Genomic DNA, 22,957 nt, shown 5'->3' with positions numbered 1-22,957 from the left:
TACAAACTCTCTGCAAGTAAAACAATGAATCCTACAACTTACTAAGTAGCAGACAGAATTATTTAGCAAGTCCTGAGTCCTCTAGGCTAAAAGAAGGGGGGGGATAAGCAGGGTGGGCAAGAGCTGTCTAAAGTTTCAGTCAATATTTACCTATTGGGTTAATAAATTGTGATCCTGACCTTCAGCAAAAGTCAATATCTCCTGATTATTAAATGTATGCACCCTCTACACCTTTCTTATTTGTCCAGGTTCATCATATAATGAGTCAACAGTTTGCAGCGGCAACTTTGCCTTAATTGCAAATGTCTGGACAGAGGAATCGTACATCTCTCAAAGACTCAACTGAAATGGCTTTAAACCAGGCACTCAGGTGCCAACCCTGAGCTGGTATGGGGGACTTAAAAGGAATGGGGGAGAAGTGGTGTGTGTATCATATAGATAGATGATAGATACACACACACACACACACACACACACACCACACAGCCATTTTAAAATCACATTCTGCCTTTATGATGAGAAACCAGGGGGTAGTATCTTCTAGGACTTACAGATTGAGAATGGCAGTAAGTTTTGCTTAATTTGGGCTAGAAAGAAAAAGAAATGGCTTGTTTTGAATAAATGTTTGATGGCATGTTGACATTGTATGTTTTTCTTCTATGGATGCTGGAGTAGTTTTTCAAGAAATATTTTTTTTGGTGTTACTTTTTTGGGAAACAGGTTGTTTTAGGTTACGGGGAAAGTCTAGCATATGCTCTTTACCCATGAATTTTATGACATATTTGTCATTTTTATGAAAAGATTGGGCAGAAACCATTGCCTAGCCACAGCAGAATAAGCAAGTCCATTGACTAACATTGGCTTATTTTGCTGTTGCTAGGCAATGGCTTCTGGCCAATCTTAGCCTCTGAAACAACAAAAGTTTGTTATTGTGGGCAAGATGCTTGGAGACTTGATGTCAACCTTGTACAGTTCAGTTAAGTCAAGAGATCAGACGTTAGGTGTGAAAGGTGGCAAGGAGAAGAAATCACACGAGATGAGTAGAAATAATTTGAGAGGCATAGAGGGAAGCGGAAAAAATCTCTGAGGCACACAGTGTCATGATTTCTGATGGTAAGTTTCTGAAGGCATAGGAGAGCCTTTAGGGGGAAAAGGGAGAATGATGAATTTCCTGTTGCAGCCTTTAAACACTAGACTTGTCAATTCACCTGAAAACCCCAAGGTGGGCCTGTTCCTGAGCCTTTAACAACTGCACAATGTACAGAAATTATCCAGGGTGTTTGTAGGACATGGCAACCAGCATGACCCCCTGCTAATACCACCCAGTGAACACAGCAGCCTAGTTGGGAAAATAGTTGGCAACCCTTGTTTCTAAACTTACTTCACCCAATAAATTTGACACTCAGTCATAGCTGTCAACTTACAGATTTGAAAATAAGGGACCAGCAGCCTCGAAAATAAGGGATCAGCAGCCAAAATAAGGGATTTTAGTCAACCAGCAGCCAAACGAAGCCTCAAGCAGTGGTTCCCACAACGCAGCAACCCGGCAAAGGGGATGCAGCAAGGAAAACCACCGTCACCTCTCTGCTGGGAAGCACTGAGCAAAGGCGAGTCCCCAGGCAATGCGGCTGATTTGATCGGCACAAGGCATGCAAGCTCCACCCCCCCCAGTCGTTCTTAGACTCCTTATTGGGTGAGCAACGTAGCCAAGCAACACAGTTGGAGCCTCCCTCCTCCCTGGATGGCAGGGAGGGAGGGAGAGGAGCTGCTTCCTTTGAAACCCGGAAAATTTAAGAGACATCATCAATCTGGGACAGCAGCGGGAAACGGTGCTGGGATAAGGGAGTTTCCCGCCAAATAAGGGACGGTTGATAGTTATGCACTCAATAGATATAGGATTAGCGGGATGTGACTTCTTCCTCTTCTAAATGGTGTGTGATTTCTTATTGATGAGCTATTTCTGCCTTTGTAACTTTCAGTTTCAAGTCTGCCTGATGAGAGGGTTGCAGGCTTCTCAAAAAGTAATCAGATTCAATTAACAAACAACCTTCTGGTTTAACACATCACATTAAGGGCTTTCCATGTTTATTTGAGCTCCAAAATGCCAGGAAATTACAGCTGTTAAATTACTGGGATCCCACTGGAATCAACTGTGCTATTGGGAACTCTGCAGTGCGGCTGAACTCTGTGAAAATCAGGGCTTAAAGTCAGCACCAGGTACCTGATAAACTGATCCCAGTGGAGAACTCTATCGCACAGCTTCCTCAGCTGAAAGCAGGACTTGAGGTCAGCACCAATCCACTTGGATTGCCCTTTGCAGTGTGGCTTGAATTCAGAGGAAAGAGTGGGTCACCTGACATCATGCTGACATCAGGTGATTGACAGTTGGGCAGCCTTGCCCACCTATCAGAATGGCCCACCAGAGGATAGGGCAACCCAGAATCCCATCTGCGGACTGTAAGATGTCTCCCACCCCTGTATTAATGTGTAAGGGTTTTTGGTTGTTGTTTTGTTAAATTGAGCTACATTTATTTTATTTTTTGCATTCTTGTTTTTATTAAAGTTTTTTTTAATACAACAAGAAAAAGAAAGGAGAGAAAAAGACGAAGGAGGAGGAAGAGAAGAGAAGATGGGATTCTGATTCTCTGTCAGTTACATAAAAAGAATTATTCAAAACATTTGCAGATTGAGCTACACTTAGAAGTACTATTCAGGTACAGCTGGAGACAAGATGGCCCAGAATTTATGACAGGGGTAGCTAGTACGATGTCCTACAGATATTGTTGGACTGCAGTTCCCATCATCCCTGGCCTTTGGCCATGCTAGCTAGGACTGATGGGAGTTGTATTTCAACCATGTCTGGAGGGCAGCACGTCAGGTACCTCAGGTTTATGAAGTGCTAAGTTCAGGTTTAGAAATTTGGGGAGTGCTGCCTTCCTTTCCTGCCTCCTCTGCTTCTCATCAGAGTGTTCAAACTAGGTTTGAGAGAAGAGAGACTTAGATGTGAGGGGAATACATGAATGGAGCTCAGCAAGGAAACAATTCTCTCATTAGCTATCTATATTTCAGACTGTTGCTAAGGAATTGTGCCATCAAAGGAGGGGAAAAAACCAATGCTGACGAGCAGAAGTTAGATAAAAATGGGAGGCCATGTAGTTTTGTGGGTTTTAAATAAATAACTCACGGACATGTCAGTCACTTCAGCATCTGTCTAAGTAGGGCTGCACACTAGACTTGTCACATTTATTTTTAGGTCACTCTCAGAATGGAAGACTTGTGGATAAATAGGCTTGTCAATGTATTATTTAAACATTAATGGCAGAAGCTTGAAATTACTGGCTTTTCAGACCCAATACTGCCTATTCAACATAGTTTCATTTGCTAGCCCTAGGATGGAGAACCTGTGGCCTTCAGAGGTTGTTGCAGTACAAGTCCCATTGTCCCTGACCATCTGTCATGGGAACTAGAGCCTGACAATTTCCAGAGCGCCACAGATTCCCCATCCCTGAAACAGACAAATAAGATATAGGCTGGTAATTTCTACTTGGAATGCCTCTGCCCAAATACTTAAAGTAACATATTGATACTTGTGTTATAGTTGATTAACATACAGGACAAATGGCTTAGTTATCCAATGGGTGGGCTGTTTCTAAGCCAGGGGTTTGATATGAGGGAATTAAAAAATAATAATGCTATGCCACATAACTGCAGTGAAAAAGGAAGAAGCAAATGTCTATACAGTACAGCAGTGCAGTTCACTGTACAGGAAGACCATGAAGTTATTAGTTATTTCCAGTGTTTTCTATTAATAATAATAATAATAATAATAATAATAATAATTTAATTATTTATATGCCGCCCACCTGACAGGGTTGCCCCAGCCACTCTGGGCAGCTTCCAACACATCTAAAAACATAATAAAAAATTCAAACATTAAAGGGATGTCTTCTAAAGGTTATAGTGTTATTCATCTCCTTGACATCTGATGGGAGGGCATTCCACAGGGCAGGCACCACTACTGAAAAGGCCCTCTGCCTGGTTCCCTTTAGCTTCACATCTCACAGTGAGGAAATGTCCAGAAGGCCCTCAGAGCTGGACCTCAGTGTCTGGGCTTCAACAACAGAGGTTGAGGCACTTCTTCAGGTATAGAGGGTCAAGGCGTCACCTCAAAATGTTAAGATGGTAGGTTCTGCTCATTTAAACATTTGCTGGATGATATCACTTTGGTTATATTGGATACATATGAAGCAGAAGTTTCAAGGAATGAGGGAGGGAGGACAGCATTCCTGGGTACTTTGTTCTCTAGAAGTTTAAAGTTGTAATGAAGTGCACGTATATGAAAACTGAGTGAACATCTTGTCAATTCACTAGCCAAGAACTAAAACCACAGAAGCAAAGGAAAACACAGTTACAGAGGAAATGGGTTGTACAGTGTGTTTTTAACTCCAGTGGAGAAACACATGGAGGGTGAAGGAGAAAATGAGTTAAGAAGATTTCCTGTAGAGATACATATCTAAAGGCAAACCTCATGTTGCCCCCTAAATGCAGCTTTTACGGTTCTAAAATGTCATGATGATAGTCTCTTAATTAAAAAATATATTTTTTGGAGAAGGTTGAAGTACCATTTGCCTGTGTGTGTGCTTTAAAAAGAAAAAAGAAAAGAAAATATTCTGCATTTGCTGTATAAGTAGACCATAAGGCAGCTAGGAAATCGATATGCAGCATGCCATTTAGAGAGTTTGGAAGAAGAGTTTGGATTTGATATCCCGCTTTATCACTACCTGAAGGAGTCTCAAAGCAGCTAACATTCTCCTTTCCCTTCCTCCCCCACAACAAACACTCTGTGAGGTGAGTGGGGCTGAGAGACTTCAGAGAAGTGTGACTAGCCCAAGGTCACCCAGCAGCTGCATGTGGAGGAGCGGAGACACAAACCCAGTTCCCCAGATTGTGAGTCTACCGCTCTTAACCACTACACCACACTGGCTTAACACAAGGAAAATAAGGAAGTATACCAAAGAATTTAGAATTAGCTGGGGAGGTGGTTTGGAGAGTGTCTAGCCCAACTGCATGTGGGACGTTGGAACTTCAGTATCTGTGACCTACGGTTGTCTAGTCTCTGCTAAAACACCTCCAGTGAAGGAGATTCCACCATCTCAGTCACAACCACATACACCCATACATTTAAAGCACATTTAAATTCCCACACCCAAGAATCCTTAGAACAGGGTGCTGGGAATCATAGCTTTGTGAGGGATAAACTACTGTTCCCAAGATTCTTTGCGGGGAAGCCATGACTGTTAAAGTGTAAAAAATGTACTTTAATGTATGGTGTGGATGTGGTTCCAAAGCAGTCAATGCCCCTGTCACGCATTCTTAGTATTAGGTAGTTTCTCCTGATGTTTATCCAAGATCTTCTTCCACCCCATCTGTAGTATCTACCCATCAGCTGTAATCCTCCTTCCTGGAGCAAAAGAGAACAATTCTGCTTTGCTTCTGCATAGTAGCCCTTCAGATGTTTGAAAACAGCTGGCATGCTTTCCCTTAATCTTGTATTCTCCAGGCTAAAAATTCCCAGCTCTTGTAGGACTGCCTTTCTAGATCACACACCATGCTGGTCTCCCGCCTCTGGGTACCCTCTATAAGGAAGGCCTGACCCTTCAACTGTCCTGATTTCAGCATGATATCCTGGAATTACAGAAGCCATCTTGGCTTCTGATTAGATCCCAGAATGCCCTGTTCTGGTGTGAGCCAGCTGGTTTGTGCCAGAGCAAAAGATGCTTGTTTCTTGGTCTCATGCTCTTGTGCAAATCACCTGGCTCCTGCAAGAGTCCGGGACTCAAAAACAAGTTTTTGATCAGTGGTTTGTTGGAGGGTATGGAAGGGGTGGGGAGCTCTACATGGCTCAGAGGTCTGGAAACTATGGAGTATATGATGTACTGTGAACATCTCTCTCTCTCTCTTTCACTGCCCATTTACAGCATGAGGGACAAGCTGGCCCTAATTTGGCTTTTCTATTATGCTTCGCCAGAAAATTCTGCCATTATAGAAAGAATTGCTTCCTCTGAAGTTGTGACAGGAGATAGAACAACCCTGCCTTTTGGGATGTTTCGTTCTTCCCCAATCCGGCCTAATCTGGGAGCCCAGCTCTCGTTGAGAAAGAGGTGTACATTAAATGTGAAGACAGAAGATGCAGTTCAGGTCCTTGTTTTGGTTACCAATGCGCACAAGCGCATCCAGGCATTGATTCAATGCTCAGAGCAAAAAGTACTGATGCAACGATGCTATCAGGGCAAGATCAAACACAGGAGAAGCTTCCCGTCCTTCTTGCACCATGGCACAAAGGCAGGCAAATTCTTTTCGCCTTTCCTCTTTGCCTTGCCATCACTCTGGACATTTCAAGTACAGTGGTACCTCGGGTTACATATGCTTCAGGTTACAGACTCCGCTAACCCAGAAATACTACCTCGGGTTAAGAAATTTGCTTCAGGATGAGAACAGAAATCGTGCTCCGGCAGCGTGGCAGCAGGAGGCCCCATTAGCTAAAGGGGTGCTTCAGGTTAAGAACAGTTTCAGGTTAAGTACGGACCTCCAGAACAAATTAAGTACTTAACCTGAGGTACCACTGTACTCGGGTTGCGCAAAATGTAATAATTTCTCATGTAGTTATTGTGGTAACATGACTTTTTTTTCAGAGGCGGTACGTCAATAAAGTGGTACCTGAGGCTACATACGCTTCAGGTTACATATGCTTCAGGTTACATACGCTTCAGGTTACACACTCCGCTAACCCAGAAATAGTGCTTCAGGTTAAGAACTTTGCTTCAGGATAAGAACAGAAATTGGACTCCGGCGGCGCGGCAGCAGGAGGATGCCCCATTAGCTAAAGTGGTGCTTCAGGTTAAGAACAGTTTCAGGTTAAGTACAGACCTCCGGAATGAATTAAGTACTTAACCCAAGGTACCATTGTACAGCTCTTTGCCAATGGTGCAAGGGACCCTAGATACGCCTCCAGTTGCCTAGCCTAAGCATGTTTCCACATCCAAACTGTATAGCAATGGAAACAAGGGCATAGGATTTGAAATCTGTTCAGAACAACTTCATCGGTAGAAGTGGCTAGGGAAGGAAGTCCAGAAAAATCCTGTCTTCCTTCCTTAGTTAAATGGCATAAACAACTCAGCTGTCCAAGCCATGTCAGCATAAAGTCTTAAAACCCACCCTACCTTTATCATCTCCAACAAAAAGAAAAATGTTTATAATAATATATATATTGATTTCTGCTTTTTGGATCAATAGCAAGATTTACTGCTCTACTTTTGAGTCAATTTTAACCTCTTCGGGTTACCAAACCTCCATATTGATCCCAACAGGAGCCAATATCTGCTTATTACTTACCTCCGTGTTTAGACACCTGCCACAAATTCTTACGAGCACTTTCACTCTCACCTTCCCCACCCGCTTCTGTACAAAATAAGAGTTATGTTTCTTTCACATACGCAGCCAGTGGGGGCCAGACTTCTGACACTGTGGATTTCACGACTTCTTGTTTTTTAAAAAGGTTTCATTAAGAGCTCACAACCTCACCCTCTTCAGTGATTAAATATCCTTGCCTAAGTAAAACGTTTCTGATCGACATGTTATTCACCTGCCAAATGGTGAATAACATTTACAAGCAACACACTAGAACAAAATTCTGGAGAATTCATATAAAGGCTTCTTAGTGGCATCTTGCCAAATTTTAAAATGTTACTTCTCGATCTGACAAGTGGAAAACCCCAGCCCTATCAGAATTTAACATCCCTGCACCTTTGGGGTCAGAAATGACCCCCAAAGGTTATAACAATATATAAAACATGTTATCCAAACTGATGCCACATAGCCACATATTCCATATATTGTAACACAGTCAGATGGGTGGGGTACTAATAAATTATTATTATTATTATTATTATTATTATTATTATTATTATCCCCAACAATACAGGTGTTGATTGTTTTGAAATGTTTCTGACCTCACTCCACCCTCTTTCTCTCTGTGTGCAGATGAACCAGCCAGTATCTTCACTCTCCACAGATCAGGTCTATGATTTAATTGAAAAGGGTAGAGTTGGCAGGTATGTCATATCAACTCTCTAAAAACAGAGACTTGCTTTGATGACCATATGCACCCGAGGTGACAGTTTTCCGTGTCTTAAAGCAGAGGAAAGAGGGAAGTTCTGGCAAATGCACCACCTCGTGGTTTGGGGTAAAATAAAGATAAGAATGGCAAAACAAACAAACAAAAAGAAAGAAATAAAGAATTTCAGTGTTACCCAGCAGTTCACAAGTGATGAGATATAGGTTAAGTGGATATGGCTTGACTCCCCCTGCACACAGTTAAGTAATATTTTGAACTTTCTGATATTCAGTTGCATTGTAAGGTTCCATAGTTTAATTATGTACTGTGTGAAGAGGTTCTCATATCTTTCCTTAGAGTGCCACCTGTTATGGAAGGTTTAGAAGACACACTAGTTGGGAAGCAGGCAAAGAACTTCATTGATTCTCTTAAACAGAGAGCAGAACAGATACAACAAACTCCTGGTTTCCCTCGGCTACAACTAAATCCTGTGCCACCCAGTGACTAATCTATATAATCAGTCAGAAGTTCAGCGCTTCAAATCCCTGCAATGGGGTGAGCTCCCGTTGCTCTGTCCCAGCTGCTGTCCCAGCTCTGTCCCAGCTCCTGCCAACCTAGCAGTTCGAAAGCACACCAGTGCACGTAGATAAATAGATACCACTGTGATGGGAAGGTAGATGTTGTTTCCATGAGCTCTGGTTTCTGCCACGGTGTCCCGTTGCACCAGAAGCGGTTTAGTCATGCTGGCCACATGACGCGGAAAACAGTCTGTGGACAAATGCCGGCTCCCTCGTCCTGAAAGCGAGATGAGCACAGCAATCCCATAGTCACCTTTGATTTAACTTAACCGTCCAGGGGTCCTTAACCTTTTAACCTTACAACTAAATCCTGGGCCACCTAGTGACTAATCTATATAATGGATGGTATCCACACACCACCTTTCTGAAGCATCCCAGGCTGGCTTTTGAATGCCATCACTGAGTGACAAGTAACTCCAGAAAGTTGCACCTGTCTCCTCTGATTAGCGTCTTCAAGTGTTCTTCAGTACAGATCTAGAGGGTGGGCTTGACTGCTTATATAGCTCTCGTAAACCTAATAGACAGGATCCTGTTATGCATTCAGTTCATTCTGTGCTCGGGAAAATATTGTGCCTTGTCATCCTTAGCCAAGTTTAAATTGACATTTTTATCACACGACTGCTGGCATGGTGCAGCAGATTACTTGCTTGTGTCTCATGATCGGTTGGCAGTAATTTAAACAGAGGTTGCCTGATTAAAAATCAGATGCCAAAAGCTGTACCAACAGCAAAATTGCCAAAGGCAACTCAAGTCACAAAGAGAGGAAGGAGAGGGAATTAAAGCTAGACCTTCGCGGAGGAACTCAAGTGTGCGGAATGTGTATCGCACACATGTGTGTGCAAAAATAAAAACAGGCACAAATCATGCATTGTCCTTTTATACCGTATCATAAAAATGCTACTAATTAAAACTTTGCAGGTTCAGTTGGTCAAGTTTCATGGCTGGATGCCTTCTGCTAGAGCATGCTCCAGCCGGCATTTATGAGATTAATTTGTAAGCTCTTCAGATTCTGAATCTCCAAGGTTTATGCTGTCTGTGTGCTGTTTGCATAATGCAGTTTTATAGTGCTAAACCGCTATCTATAAAGGGATTATTTTCATATTCAGCACATTAAAGATCTAGTGCAATTCACAGATACCACACTGTGCTTATGCCAGAGATAACAGGTAAAATGCCTCTTGTTCTGATTAGCTGCAAAGCTAACATAAGATCATGGATGTCTTGAGAAAGAATATTGCTCTGCTGAAATTAATTCCCCAATGGTTTTATTAAAGTCTGGAAATTGCATTATTTCCCCATCATATTTGAAAGTCTTCACTCCCTTAAAGCCTGCTCTAACCCATGGCTTGCTGTCTTCCCTGGAGTGTCTAGACGTGGTGTCTTAGATTTATGTGTGTGATCTCAGTGTGTTACAACATCACTCCTGACTAATGCATTATTACAATACTTACATATACTCCCAAGTGCAACAGTATTGATTAGAAAATCACCAATCTGCATATTCATACCATCTGTGCTAAAGAAAAGCAAAACATTACATGATAATATTGGTCTTGTTTGGAAGAAAAATTCAGAGGATGCTAATAGAACAAATGGGGATTCAGTTTGAGTGTACTCGATTGTGTGCGTGTGTTTGTGTGTGTTTGGAATAGCAAAACAGATTTACACTAATACCTAGGAGGATTTAAAATGGCACCGTTTCCTTGGAATTTACAGCATTGAAGGAAGGTTTGGATAATAAAGTGCAAAGAGAAAATGTAAGTGTTCTTGAAATTGGATTGGAACAGCAAAAGCAACAAGTGAAAGATACATTTTAAGAGCTTGTACTTGGAGTAGTATTTAATGCCAAGAAACCCACGATCGGGAGGAGTTCCCTCTTGGTCAGAAGCTAAAGTGAAGCTTGCAAAAGATGGATGAGACCTCACTTACTGGGCCAGAATCCTTCTAAAAGATAGGAATCTGCTTATCTTTTGATTGATTGCTCAGCTTGATACTTTATTTATAAAGTTTGACTACAAACCCATAAATCAAAGAAAAACACATCACAGGTTCAATTTGGGGGGCATTGACATCCTGCCATCTTTGCAACAGCACAGAATCCAAAGGTCAAGAGATGGGCGGGGGAGCAGCTCTGGCAGCTGTGTAAGTATGACAGAACACTTGAATGAAAATCCCTTCTCTAAATAAAGGAAATAGTGTGCTCCCCAGCATATAGATTTTCGTGCATGCCAATTTCACAACCATGCATTCTGTTATCTACTCATGAGCTGAGAATTTGTGGCCGACCATTCCTCTATGTTCATGTTCGTTCTCCAGGATCTGACAACTGTGGCTAAACATGTTGCTCTCTTTAAGGAATTTATCCACTGGTTCTCAATAGGTTCTCAGGACGGATTCCTGGTATGCACTCTTGTGATGATGATCTGCATATTTCCTCAGTGGACCTACTGAGTGGTGCCTCAGTTTGGATCTACAGTGGTACCTTGGTTTACAACCATAATCCGTTCTGGAGGTCCAGTTGTAAACCAAAATTGGTTGTAACCTAAGGCGCGCTTTCACCAATGGAGCCTCCAAAAAAAGGGGGGGATTGTAATAATAATAATAAAGGGTTGTGATCCCAAAAAAGGGACACGCACTTCCGGGTTTGACATGGTTGTAATCCAAAACGGTTGCAAACCAAGGTACCGCTGTATTCCAATCCAGCTTTAAGCCATGTTGTGAACCAGAAACAGTCTTGGTCACCCTGGTGGATAACTTATGTATTGTAGTTAGTTCTCCTGAACTTCTTAGGAGCATGGTATCCTCATTGAGTGACGGTCTTCATCTCTCCCTGCCTTCTCCATTATGCTGCATTCCCTCTCTAAGTTGCTTGCTCTCTGTGGGACAGAGGAAGAGGTGGGCGAGCAAGCAGGTGGCAGCAATGATGCACTTGTAGAAGAAATTCCTGTATTCTGCTGTCTTCAATTCAAGCCAATGATGTACAGGGTTAGTTGTGCTTCCAGCAAGTTTGCTTGAGGCAGGCATTGGCTGTGGTTCAAAGTTCCTGACAGGGAACTCCAAAGCACAGCCAATACTGGCAGGATTGCTATCATCACCAATCAGTGCTGACAACGGGCCTTTGCAATTGTTCCTTAGTGGTTGTGCCTCCACCTTCCTCACACCTGACATGACCTGCAGCATCAAGTGTGATACTGGTTTGCACTGTTGGAGTCAAATCAGGACCAATGCCAGACCTAATTTGGTCTGTTGGTCAGAGGTTCCCCACTGCTAGACTGCCTCAACATTTTGTCTCCTCCCCTTAAAATTCCCACATATCTGACTATTGTGGGCAGACGAAGGGGAAATCAAGGACTCTAACTTGTGCAACTTTAAAGTATTTTATTTTAGTTATCTTTTATTCTTCAGGCTATTTTTCTCCCTTTCCTTGGAACCTACGACTGCTGGAGGAAGTGGAGAATCCAGAAAAGCAACAAAAGAAATCCTAGCCTGCTCTTCAATGCAGTTTCATGCTGCCAGGTCAGTGATTAACAAAGACAAGGTCCTACTGCAGGGAAGCTAAATGGAGTTCATTATGGGCAAAAGAGCTGCAGAGGCCAAAAAGGTGAGGCGACGTGAAACAGGATGAAATGAGAGACTAATAAGTGTGGGTTTCACTTCCTTAATGTAACCGTAAGGGTGGCTTTTAACTATCAGACGCTCGTAAGAATTATGGATAACAGCAATTCTGAGGAAATATTTTACACCATTATGAGCCTCCATCATAGATAACGGCGAGAGAAAGCAACCTTGGCAACAGTGTTGGCTAAAAGAACAGACGGCAACTTTCTTAACACTCGCTTCCAGGTGGGAAAGATAGGCTACCTTAACAGGGTTTGGCATAGCCCAAACTCTGGGATTACCATACATGTTACAGGGTATTGCCATGTGCATCCAAAGGGGCAATTGGAGGACCATACCTGGCGTGACTGGCAAAAGACTCTTTGCTGAACTCCTAGCTGAGGAACACATTTCATCAGCTTTGGTTGGCGTGCCAACTGTGGTCCTACTGAGAGAGCTCTGATTTGGCCACAGCAACCCCTGTGTCTAGACACATCCAGGCTTGATTTCTGTGATGTGCTCTCCTGGAGACTTCAGCAAGTTATTTTTGGAACCTCAGTTACTCATCAGTTGTGAAGGACAAGGGTTATGTGATGCTTTGTGGAAGCTGCCCTTTGAATTTTTGGTTAAGTTTAAATACGGGATACAAATAATATTTTTTTAAAAAAATGAACTTGAACTTGCAGCATTTCATTTCAATGTTGGTTGGTCATGTCATCCACTGATTGTTGCTCATCTGTTCTGCAGCCTATAAAACCATGCCAAAAAAAAAACAAAAAGGGGAGACAGATGCCTTATATTGAATCAAACCAATGGCCTATCAAGCTTAGGACTGTCCACTCTGACTGACAAAGACTCTCCAAGGTTGTAGGCAATAGCCTTTCCAAGGCCTGCTACTTGAGATCTGTAAATTGAGATGGTAGGGATTATACATGGGACCTTATAAAATGGTGAGCTTCACATTAAACTATGGCTGCTCCTCCTAAATCACCCCTTGTCAACCCATATAACATCTGTTCATCCAGTGACTCATCTTCAGCCATGTAGTCTTCTCTTTTTCTGTTAGCATGTCTCCTTAGCCAAGAATATATCATAATCCTTGAAATGGAACTGACATTCTGGTTTATCCCTCAGCATTTGGGGGAGGGGGGATTCATTTGAGAGGACTGACATTTTCAGCCTGGTTCAAGATCCCTACGAAAACAAGAAGTGGACTGATTTGCATAGTCTGATTCGCAATTATTATTATTTTCACAATTCTGCCACACTTCCTCTAACTTCCTCTAACTGCATCTGCCCGAGGTCCTTTATGGTCAATGCCTCAGCTCGGAAAGCAATCTGATACATTGACTTCTGCTACCGGCCAGCTGGAGGCCTGTTGTAATCAGGAACAGGAGATCTAGAGTAGACAGATGACTAATTTACAACGCTGTGTAGATGGATTAGGCAGCAGTCTGTTGAACATTTGTCAAGATAATTTGGTTTCCATGGAAACAGTTTGTCACAGAAGCTCACATGACAGTGATGGGGAATTTAAACAGGTGCTTGTCTTCAGGCTGGATGGGCCCACAGGCAGTGGAAATTGGAACGGTGTGCTGTTAAGATTCCTCAGTATATTGGATAATATCCAGCTGCCTGTTGAAAACTGAACTGACTTGGAACTACATTGCAACTACAGTCCTGTCACTTCCCCATGTTGGAGTTGGCGACAGTCAGTTTTCAGAGTTTTTCTCACTTTGTCTAGTTTGGCACTCTGCTCTCCCCATTTTCCCTTTAATCTGGCCCAGTTAACTTTCACGATGCATAATTAAGACCAAGTTTGGTAGATTAAAACACAGCACTTTCGTGTCCCTCCCAGGACTTTTGCAACTTAATTAGGGCTTCACGACGTGTAACCACTTGAACAGCTAAAGCAACACATTTTGCACAGATAAAGCTCAGCTCTTACATCATGATACATGCTTTGACTGTCAGCTGCCAGATTAAAGTAGATCTCATTGCAAGATGACTTAAAATAATCAAGAGTCACTTGCTATAGCAGACGAGCTGAGTAGCTCAGCTCTAAGGTCTTACAAAGAGAACTCACAGGAAGTGGACAGCTCAGAATTTACAAGCAGGGGAAATGAGGTTTAAATCTACTGATTAGTTAAAGAATGGGTTCTAATGGATGTTTTTGCTTATGATGCATCTAGGAATGGTAATTTAAATCCCTCTAGGAAAACAAATTAAATGAAAACAATTAATAAAATGCCAAGCCTGATTTTTATTTTTGGTACTGAATTCATATATTTTTTAAAGTAATGAAAACTTGAAATGGGGGCTTCAGGTCCTAAACACATTGAAACATTGAAGTGCCACTGGACAAAGTGGAATTTACTTCTGAGTAAACTTGCATTTTTACACCTTTTTTGTCCTTTAGAGTTCTTTTAATAGGCAGATAGGGTTTCCCTACCAAGTCTCCCACATTTTTAAAATCTCCCACAATCCCCAACCAGGTATGTGCAGAAAGAGAAATCCATTCTTTCACAGTAATTTGTCAAGTCCTGTGGCCAAACCACATTAATTTATAAATCATTCCTATTTCATTTGCTGCAGAATTAAGTTGCAAGAAAACTGCATTAAGCTTGTCGCATTAGTGGTTGTGAGCTCCCTACAGCCGTCACCTTTCCCCATGAATATTGGCCTGAAATGCTATTAATATCAGACTGGAGCAAAGCACAGAGGGTCCTCAGTCAGAGTTGAAGATACCTGCTTGGAAATGAAATCCCAAAATGTCTGTGTTATGTAAGGCCCAGTTCTCCCTTAGGTCATGAACCTGTGTGATCTATGTGGTGAGTCTGCATTGGGTTTGGGGAACCTTTGACTTTTCAGATGTTGCTACAGCTGCAACTCCCATCAGCCCCAGTCAGGGTGGCCAATGGCCAGGGTTGATGGGAATTGTAGTTCAACAACATCTGGAGGATTAAAGGTTGCCCACACCTGTTCTACATGATATTTAATGGATGTGGGTGGCACTGTGGTCTAAACCACTGAGCCTCTTGGACTTGCCGATCAGAAGGCTGGAGCCCACGTGATGGGGTGAGCTCCCATTGCTCTGTCCAAGGTTCTGTCAGCCTAGCAGTTCGAAAATTCAAGTAGATAAATAGGTACCACTGCAGTGGGAAGGTAAACGGTGTTTCCATGCACTGTGGCACTTGTCACAGTGTCCTGTTGCACCAGAAGCAGTTTAGTCATGCTGGCCACATGACCTGGAAAAGCTGTTTGTGGACAAACGCTGGCTCCCTCAGCCTGAAAAGCGAGATGAGCGCAGTAACCCCATAGTCACTTTCGACTGGACTTAACCATCCAGGGGTCCTTTACCTTTAACCTTACATGATATATGTATGTATGTTTTATTGAATATTTGTATACCACTGTGTCGTGTGTGTGTGTGTGTGTGTTGTTTGCAACAAAAGAAAAGCCCCAAACAAGAATAAAACTGTACAATAAAAACCATAAAGAAGAAATCAATTAACCATTGTGGAAGGATGTATTCTTAATTGACGGTATAGGCTTGGCAGAAGACCAAAGTTTTCAGCAGGTATTTAAAAGTTGGCGCAGAAGGCACCTGCTGAATCTCTATTGGCAGAGTATTCCACAGGACTGGGCTGATGGCACTGAAGGCTCAGTTTCTTGTTATTGTCAAATGAGCCTCACCAACTTGGGGAAGGACCAACGATGCTCCAGCCAATGATCTCAGTGATCAAGGTGGGGTATAAGGATTCAGGCAACAGATATGCAGTGTAACAGAAGCTGCCACATGGAAATGTTTTCAACCAGCCTCCACATGATTGACATAATGGGTAAGACTGGCCTTTGTTTCCCAAGGATAACATGCCTAGGCAAATATTTCTGGACTAGAAGCTAGTTGGAGCAACCTGAAATATATAAACTGAATTATTTAGGGGTAACATGGGTGAAGGAAGGCAGGAGATAGTTGACATATGAAATAATTTGGTCTCTGACATATTGCTCTGTCGAAAGGGTCAAAGACAAACCAAAAATATAGCCAGAGTAGAGGACAAGTTGTCACCGTGGGAAATATTATTCCCCAAAATGAAGACAACATGAATGCTGTCTCCCAGAGGTTCACGTGTGGTATGATGGGTAGACATTTCCCTAAAGTGATTTTTGTTTTAATTGAACTGTTTGCACTCGATATTCCTCTGCAAGATCAGCCATTGAAATAGGTTATTTTAGGGGAAATGAAACAGCAAACCTGAATGGGAAAGCATTGGGGAGATAATTGATTTTCAGATGTAAGATAAGTGCAAAGAAAGAAAAGGAGAATGGAACCCTAAATAAAAATTAACAATTTCTACCATGGTTTAAAATGGCACTTGAAGGTTGTAAAGAGAGATACAGCTCTTTACTCATTAAGGAGACTTGGAGAAGCTTCAGAGCAATGAAATCCACATACAGGAAAGGGGACGCACTTGCATTTCTGTGTCAAGACCCCGCAACCACCCCCTCGTTGAAGAATAAAACACGCCAGGACACAAAATATTAGATTAATGTTATTGGGCAAATTTTGGCCACAACTTTATCGATTACAGAATGTGAGTGGTATTGGCTTAGGCATTGAATGGACCTGACTATATCTGACTCCTGCCTGATGCGCAGGAAGTTTGGTAAGGGTAAACCACTGGAAGGGGGAGCCCTGTCGATGCATAATAATTCGAGCTCCCCCAGGTGTTCCTGCCAGGGTCGTGGCATGGCCACCCCATGCTTTGGACAAGATCCACACCCCCAGATTCCTTTAACAGAATACCCTTAAGCTTGGAGGGGCAGGTGATGGCCACACCTCCCCTCCCCATCATAAGATCATCCAATGCCTAACCACCAAACCTTACAAAGTTGTGATGATTGCTACGAGGTAGGCAAAAACCAAATGGCCCAAGCCAATTTGCCAAGTGAAAAAATTCCTACCAGGCCCCTCAACGGTGACCAACCGAGGTCCATAGAAAGGCCAAAGAAGAAAAACCTGCAAAATAGAGAGGGAGGAAAGGAGGGAGGGAGGGAGGGAGATAGAAGAAGCGAGCCAAGAGGAAGCCCTCTGGCTTGCGCCACAGCTTAAATGGTCCCAGCCACGCCCCCACCAGCCAGCGGATTGGCTGGCTGATCGCTGACGTGGCCTGGATTCCCAGGGCAATGCGGGACTTCGTCCCCTGCCCTCAGAGGAGAGTGGGTGGCCACGCGGTCCACCGCAACTCCTCCCCAAGGTGAAGTGGAGCGGACTAAGGCAAATGAAACATCTGAAATTGTTTTGAGATTCTTTGTAGTTTGGGAATTTGCTCCATAAGATGGGAGGGTAGTTTTTTTTTTTAATTACCTAAGCCCACCCAGACTCTTTGATCATCATCCAAGGCCCTTCTTCATGTTCTTCCTTCACATGAGGACCAGAGTGTGGCAACAAAGAACAAGCCTCTTCTCAGTGGCTCCCTGTTTGTAGAATGCTCTCCCCAGGGCAACTTCATTATACACCTTTAGGTGCCAGGCAAAAATGCTCCTCTTCAACCAGGCCTTGGGCTGACTGAAATCCAATACTCTTTTAAATGTGTTTGTGGGAGCAGGGTATTATTTTGTTTTAACTATTTATTTGTGCTTTCACCTTGTATTTTTATCTTGTGAAGCGTCCTGAGATCTTTTAATAAAGGGTGGTATATAAATCTGCTGTTGTTGTTGTTACCCCACCCTGAAGTTCTTGATTTGTTCCTCTTTGCTGTCAATTAAAATATCACAAAATAGTGTGCAAGCATTTGAGTTCTCCAGTGCTCTTCATCAGGCTAGATCAGCAGTCCCCAAACTTGGGTCTCCAGTTGTTTTTTGGACTACAACTCCCATCATCCTTTGTTAGCAGGACCAGTGGTCAGGGATGATGTGAACTGTAGTCCAAAAACAACTGGAGACCCAAGTTTGGGAAACCCTAGGCTAGGTGTGTGGGGCAGGGTTGGCCATTGTCGAATCCACAGAGCCTGTATCTCTCTCCAAACTGCTAGATAAAGCTGCCCTATTTAGCTTTTTGCCTAGCGCATCATCTCGCCTTTGCTAACATAAATACTTCCTAGTTCCTGTCAATTCCTATCTTCCACCTGTCAAGAAATCTGCATGCTTGCTTAAGGATGGGTAGAGGCCTGAGCAACAGCCTGTTCTTGTGTTGCCAGAGATGAGGAATCAGCCAAATTATACTTCTTGTTTTGATACCTGTGTAGTACTAAAAAGAACCTCATTTGAATTTTTGCTGCCTCTTCCCCATTCCATTTTTCAGACTGTGAGCACATGTAGACTCCATGGTTTCAATATCAAACCTCCCAAAAAAGAAATAACCACCACAACAATTTCTCTGTTTGCTAGCTAGTTTGATGAAGAGTTCTGAAAAACTTGAAAGCCTGCACACTATTTTGTGGTATTTTGTTTCATATAATAAAAATGGGGAGCAATATTGCCCCAATATGAGTTTTCTTATAGAACAACACGGCTAACCTTTTTTTTTTTCTTTTTTGCAATTAAATGAATACATTTGGTAAACTCAAAATAACTGAAAACTTTTGGCAAGCATTTGTGTACAGGATGCTGCAAAATGGTTAACAAGCTCATCTTACAAATCTGTGTGTCTGTGAACATGTAAATCTGTGATGGATACTTGAAAGTTTGTTTATCTCTGACTATGCTGTTGAACTGTGAGCATAATCTGATGTATCACCACAGCTCAGCTGCATTACATTTTCAGTGACCAGGATTCCTATAATTTCTTTTTCAATTAAAAAAGCATTATACAAAGCAGTACTTGGATCCTTTAAATGGCTGTTATTTCAATCTTGCAACTGTAGATTTTATTTTTATGTACATATTCTGTTTTATGGTAAAATGACATAGAGTATTCACTTTAAATGCTAAAACAAATATTGAACACAGGTTTTTTTTTCCCAAGCTTGTTTTATTTTTATTTAAAACAAAAAACAGGGTGGCAGCAGGGAGGTGAGATGGAGTCAAAGATCTAAATGATAACAGTCTTCAAGTAGTTTGCCCTCGCCTGGAGTTGAACAAAATTGAAAAGATCAAAGTTAGTGCCATCTTGTTCAAAGGTGAAAAGGTGAAATCTGAAGTGTTTAGGAGGATCAGAGAAAATGGAAATGCATGATAGTGTTTTGCAGTGCCTCGGGTCCATATCTATTAAGATACTTCATTTTCATTTGATATCTGCTTGTTTCTCATCTTACCACATCGATACAAAATTGGCCAAGGCTATTTCCCAGATACAAAAAACTTGCAGGCGCTGAAAAGTAAACACCAGCAGAGGATAAAAAGGTTTTATTATTTGTTAAAAATGACTAAGATTTGCACATTAGGTGTGATACTCCTCCACAAAGTAGCATCCCATTAATGAGGGAGAAGGAAGCATTAACACATATCTCTCTGGAACATTAGCATGCTGTTGGCAAATGGAGATGTGAGGGTTGTTGAGGGCAGGGCTGGTTGTAAAAATATCTGTACTTTGGACAGGGAAATGTAGATTTTTATTTGGGGGCTTTGCTCCCCTCCTGCCCTGCACTCCATAAAAATGTCCGTATGATTGATCTGCCCTGACTTATTCTTTCACAATGAAATGCAGCTGCCCCCCCCCCCAAAAAAATGTTCAAATGATGCTGTTTCTCTAGGGGAAAATATAAGAAAAATAGGGACCTTTTCTGCAAAAAAAGAGGAAAGAGCAATGCAAAGGGGGAAAAGGCTTTTAAAGCTTTAAAGATACAGCAACCAGCAAAAAGCTTTTCAGGTGAAGGTTTCTTTCTTAACTCAATTTTGTCTAAGTAGATGAAAGCTAGACAGAGGAGGAGGAAATCCTGATGGGATATGCTCCTCCTAGCTTGCAAAAGGCTCAACGGTCCCTGAACAAAATGATGCCTTAATGGTTAGAAATGGCAAGTGGAGACTTAATATCCATCTCTCAATACAATTTTGAGGCATGTTACTGTTAGATAGCAAAACCGAAGGCAGAAAATTTTTATTTATCTCTCCCTCCTGCTCTTGCACAATACATTGGCTTTTTTTGTTGCTGTTTCATATAGCAACATACAATAATTTTCAAGGCATGGGGTTTATAGCACCAGTTTTGTAGCTCTCCAAAGAAATGTCCCGCGTTAATTATCCTAAGCATGTTTCCTTTTAAGTAAGCTCTACTGTTTTTAGTTAGATGTAATCCCTACTAAGAGTACTCCGGATTGCAGCAGTATAGTGTCAGTCATAGCAAAATCATACTCAGCAGTTCCCCGTAATGTCAAACTCACCTTAAAAAAAAAAAGTCATGGCTTATTATTTTTATTTATTTAATTTGTATACCGCCCTATACTTGCGGGTCTCAGGGTGGTTACAATATAAAAACACAATATAAAAACACAAAATACATAATAAAAATAAAAACAGGAACAGCCCAATAATGCACCTCCTCCCCAACACATTTAAAAAAGGCACTGGATGCCAAACTGCCAAAGTCTTGGTTAAGTAGTGCACACCCCATATTTACAGAACATTAAAATCAGATTTAAAGTACATGACTTCCCCCAAAGAAACATGGAAACTGTAGCTTGCTAAACGTTCTGGGAACTGTAACTCTATGAAAGGTAAACTACATCTATGTCGCAAGCAATGTGCTTTAAATGTGCAGTGTGTCTGCAACCGAGGCTGCAAGCAGCTACCTCTTACAAAAAGGAAAAAAAGAATGAAGTCTCAATTATTCTGCAAGCAAATGTACCAATATGGCTACTGGGTGACAATGGAAACTTAGACATAGGGCGTTTGATATAGACTGTTGGCTGATCTGCAAGCACATCTGCACAGCAGGGTGTCATAACAAAAAAAGGCTCATTCATTTGACTCATTCAGACTACAAGCACTACTCTAAGACAATATTAAAGTAATATCATAACTAAGTTATTTCTGGTTTTAGACTATCTGCAGTCATAGCCAGTGATTTTTTCCTGGGGGTACTCAGGGGTAGACAGTACCAGCACCTTTTCCCCCACATGTTAAAACTGTGGCACTTACTGTAACAATGCTAATCAAATCCGAATAACTTTATTGTACTAGCCATTGAACATGACAGACCTGAATCCAAAAATAAATACAAGCAAAGGGGGTGTCGTGCCACAAATAATGGTATCTATTTAGATCTCTGCATCTCCCTTACAGTTCACTGCTATATTGTACAGGGTCTTGTTTCTGATCTTTTTGGCTGCCAAAGCAAAAAGGGTGACTTTATGAGTCACTGAAGCATTTAAGAAGCCATAGGACCTTCTCTGCCCAGGAGAGACATCTTTCCTGTTTGAATGCAAAGGTGAGAAATCACCTCCTGGGTCCAATGTATAGTGGGCAATGTAGTAAATAGTGCAAGATGTCTTCCACCTGCGGTTGCCCACATATACAGAGTCTGTCTTCGTACAGTACTCTGTTATATCATCCGTCCAGGACGGCAGAGGGCATAGCTTGGAAACACAGCTCAGTAAAAGTGGATCTAAGTGAGGCTGGCAGGAGATTCAACAGGTAACTGGCTCTAAAATGCACTGTTTTTAGAAGGGGGAACAAAGGAGAGAATTGAGAGGTTTTGATCGCTTGCAGATCATGCAGTGATTCTCTCCAGTGGCACCAATTGCTACAACTTCATGGTGAGTACAGTGGTACCTCAGGTTACATACGCTTCAGGTTACATACGCTTCAGGTTACATACACTTCAGGTTACATACGCTTCAGGTTACAGACTCCGCTAACCCAGAAATAGTGCTTCAGGTTAAGAACTTTGCTTCAGGATGAGAACAGAAATCGGGCTCCGGCGGCACAGCAGCAGCAGGGGGCCCCATTAGCTAAAGTGGTGCTTCAAGTTAAGAACAGTTTCAGGTTAAGTACGGACCTCCGGAACGAATTAAGTACTTAACCTGAGGTACCACTGTACTGACACCTTTTTTTTCTAAAAAAAAAAAAAAGAAGCACTGGTTGTATCCATATTTAAATGTGGAAGAAAATCTAAGGAGATAATGATGAACTTTTTTGAATGTTGTTATTTTGTCACAGTTCCCATGGCATGCAGTTATAGTAACTTTCCTCTCTATCTTGCAATTTCTGCTGCCACAAAGCTCCTTTTTTGAGGCTCAGGATATTGCTCCTGGGTCCTTCCCCCCCCCCTTTACTCCCTCTACTAAAGAAGTTTCTATTTTCAGATCACTAAGAGTGAATTCAGAGAACACACCGAAGTCTCATTCAGTTGTTTACCAGCTCATCATGGGCAAATTATCCCCCATTGACATCTAATACCCACATATACTAAACCATCATATTAAAAAAAAAAGAGTGCTGAAAGCTTCAGGTGTACATATTACCTTGAGATCATTTCAGTCACTGTGTGAAAAACATAGCCCTGTGAATCCTTCCATATAACTTGATAACTTGAACACGCTGCTCATTTGTTCTCTTTTGTGAAAACAGAGTGTTGATAGCCACAGGGCCAAGGTCAGACATTTCTAGCCAGCGAGTTGCTATTCTGCAAGACCCATGGCCGGTTGGGTAGTAGGTGAGTCATTTCTTAACGATATTGTTCCTTTCTGTACTTGTATTTGTTATGGGCTACAAACTCTGATGATCT

At 42.1% G+C, this 22,957-nt stretch overlaps 1 long non-coding RNA gene across 1 annotated transcript; it reads left to right on the top strand.

Moving 5' to 3' along the window:
- Positions 1–264: 264 nt before the first annotated feature.
- On the top strand, positions 265–22,885 carry LOC310765604. Its single transcript, XR_014549667.1, has 3 exons — positions 265–387; positions 12,097–12,207; positions 22,801–22,885. It is a non-coding gene; the product is annotated as an uncharacterized lncRNA (long non-coding RNA).
- Positions 22,886–22,957: the final 72 nt, after the last annotated feature.

Source organism: Podarcis filfolensis (assembly GCF_964270895.1).
Source record: "Podarcis filfolensis genome assembly, chromosome: 6".
Taxonomy (NCBI): domain Eukaryota; kingdom Metazoa; phylum Chordata; class Lepidosauria; order Squamata; family Lacertidae; genus Podarcis; species Podarcis filfolensis.
This window is presented reverse-complemented; position numbering and strand designations above follow the sequence as displayed.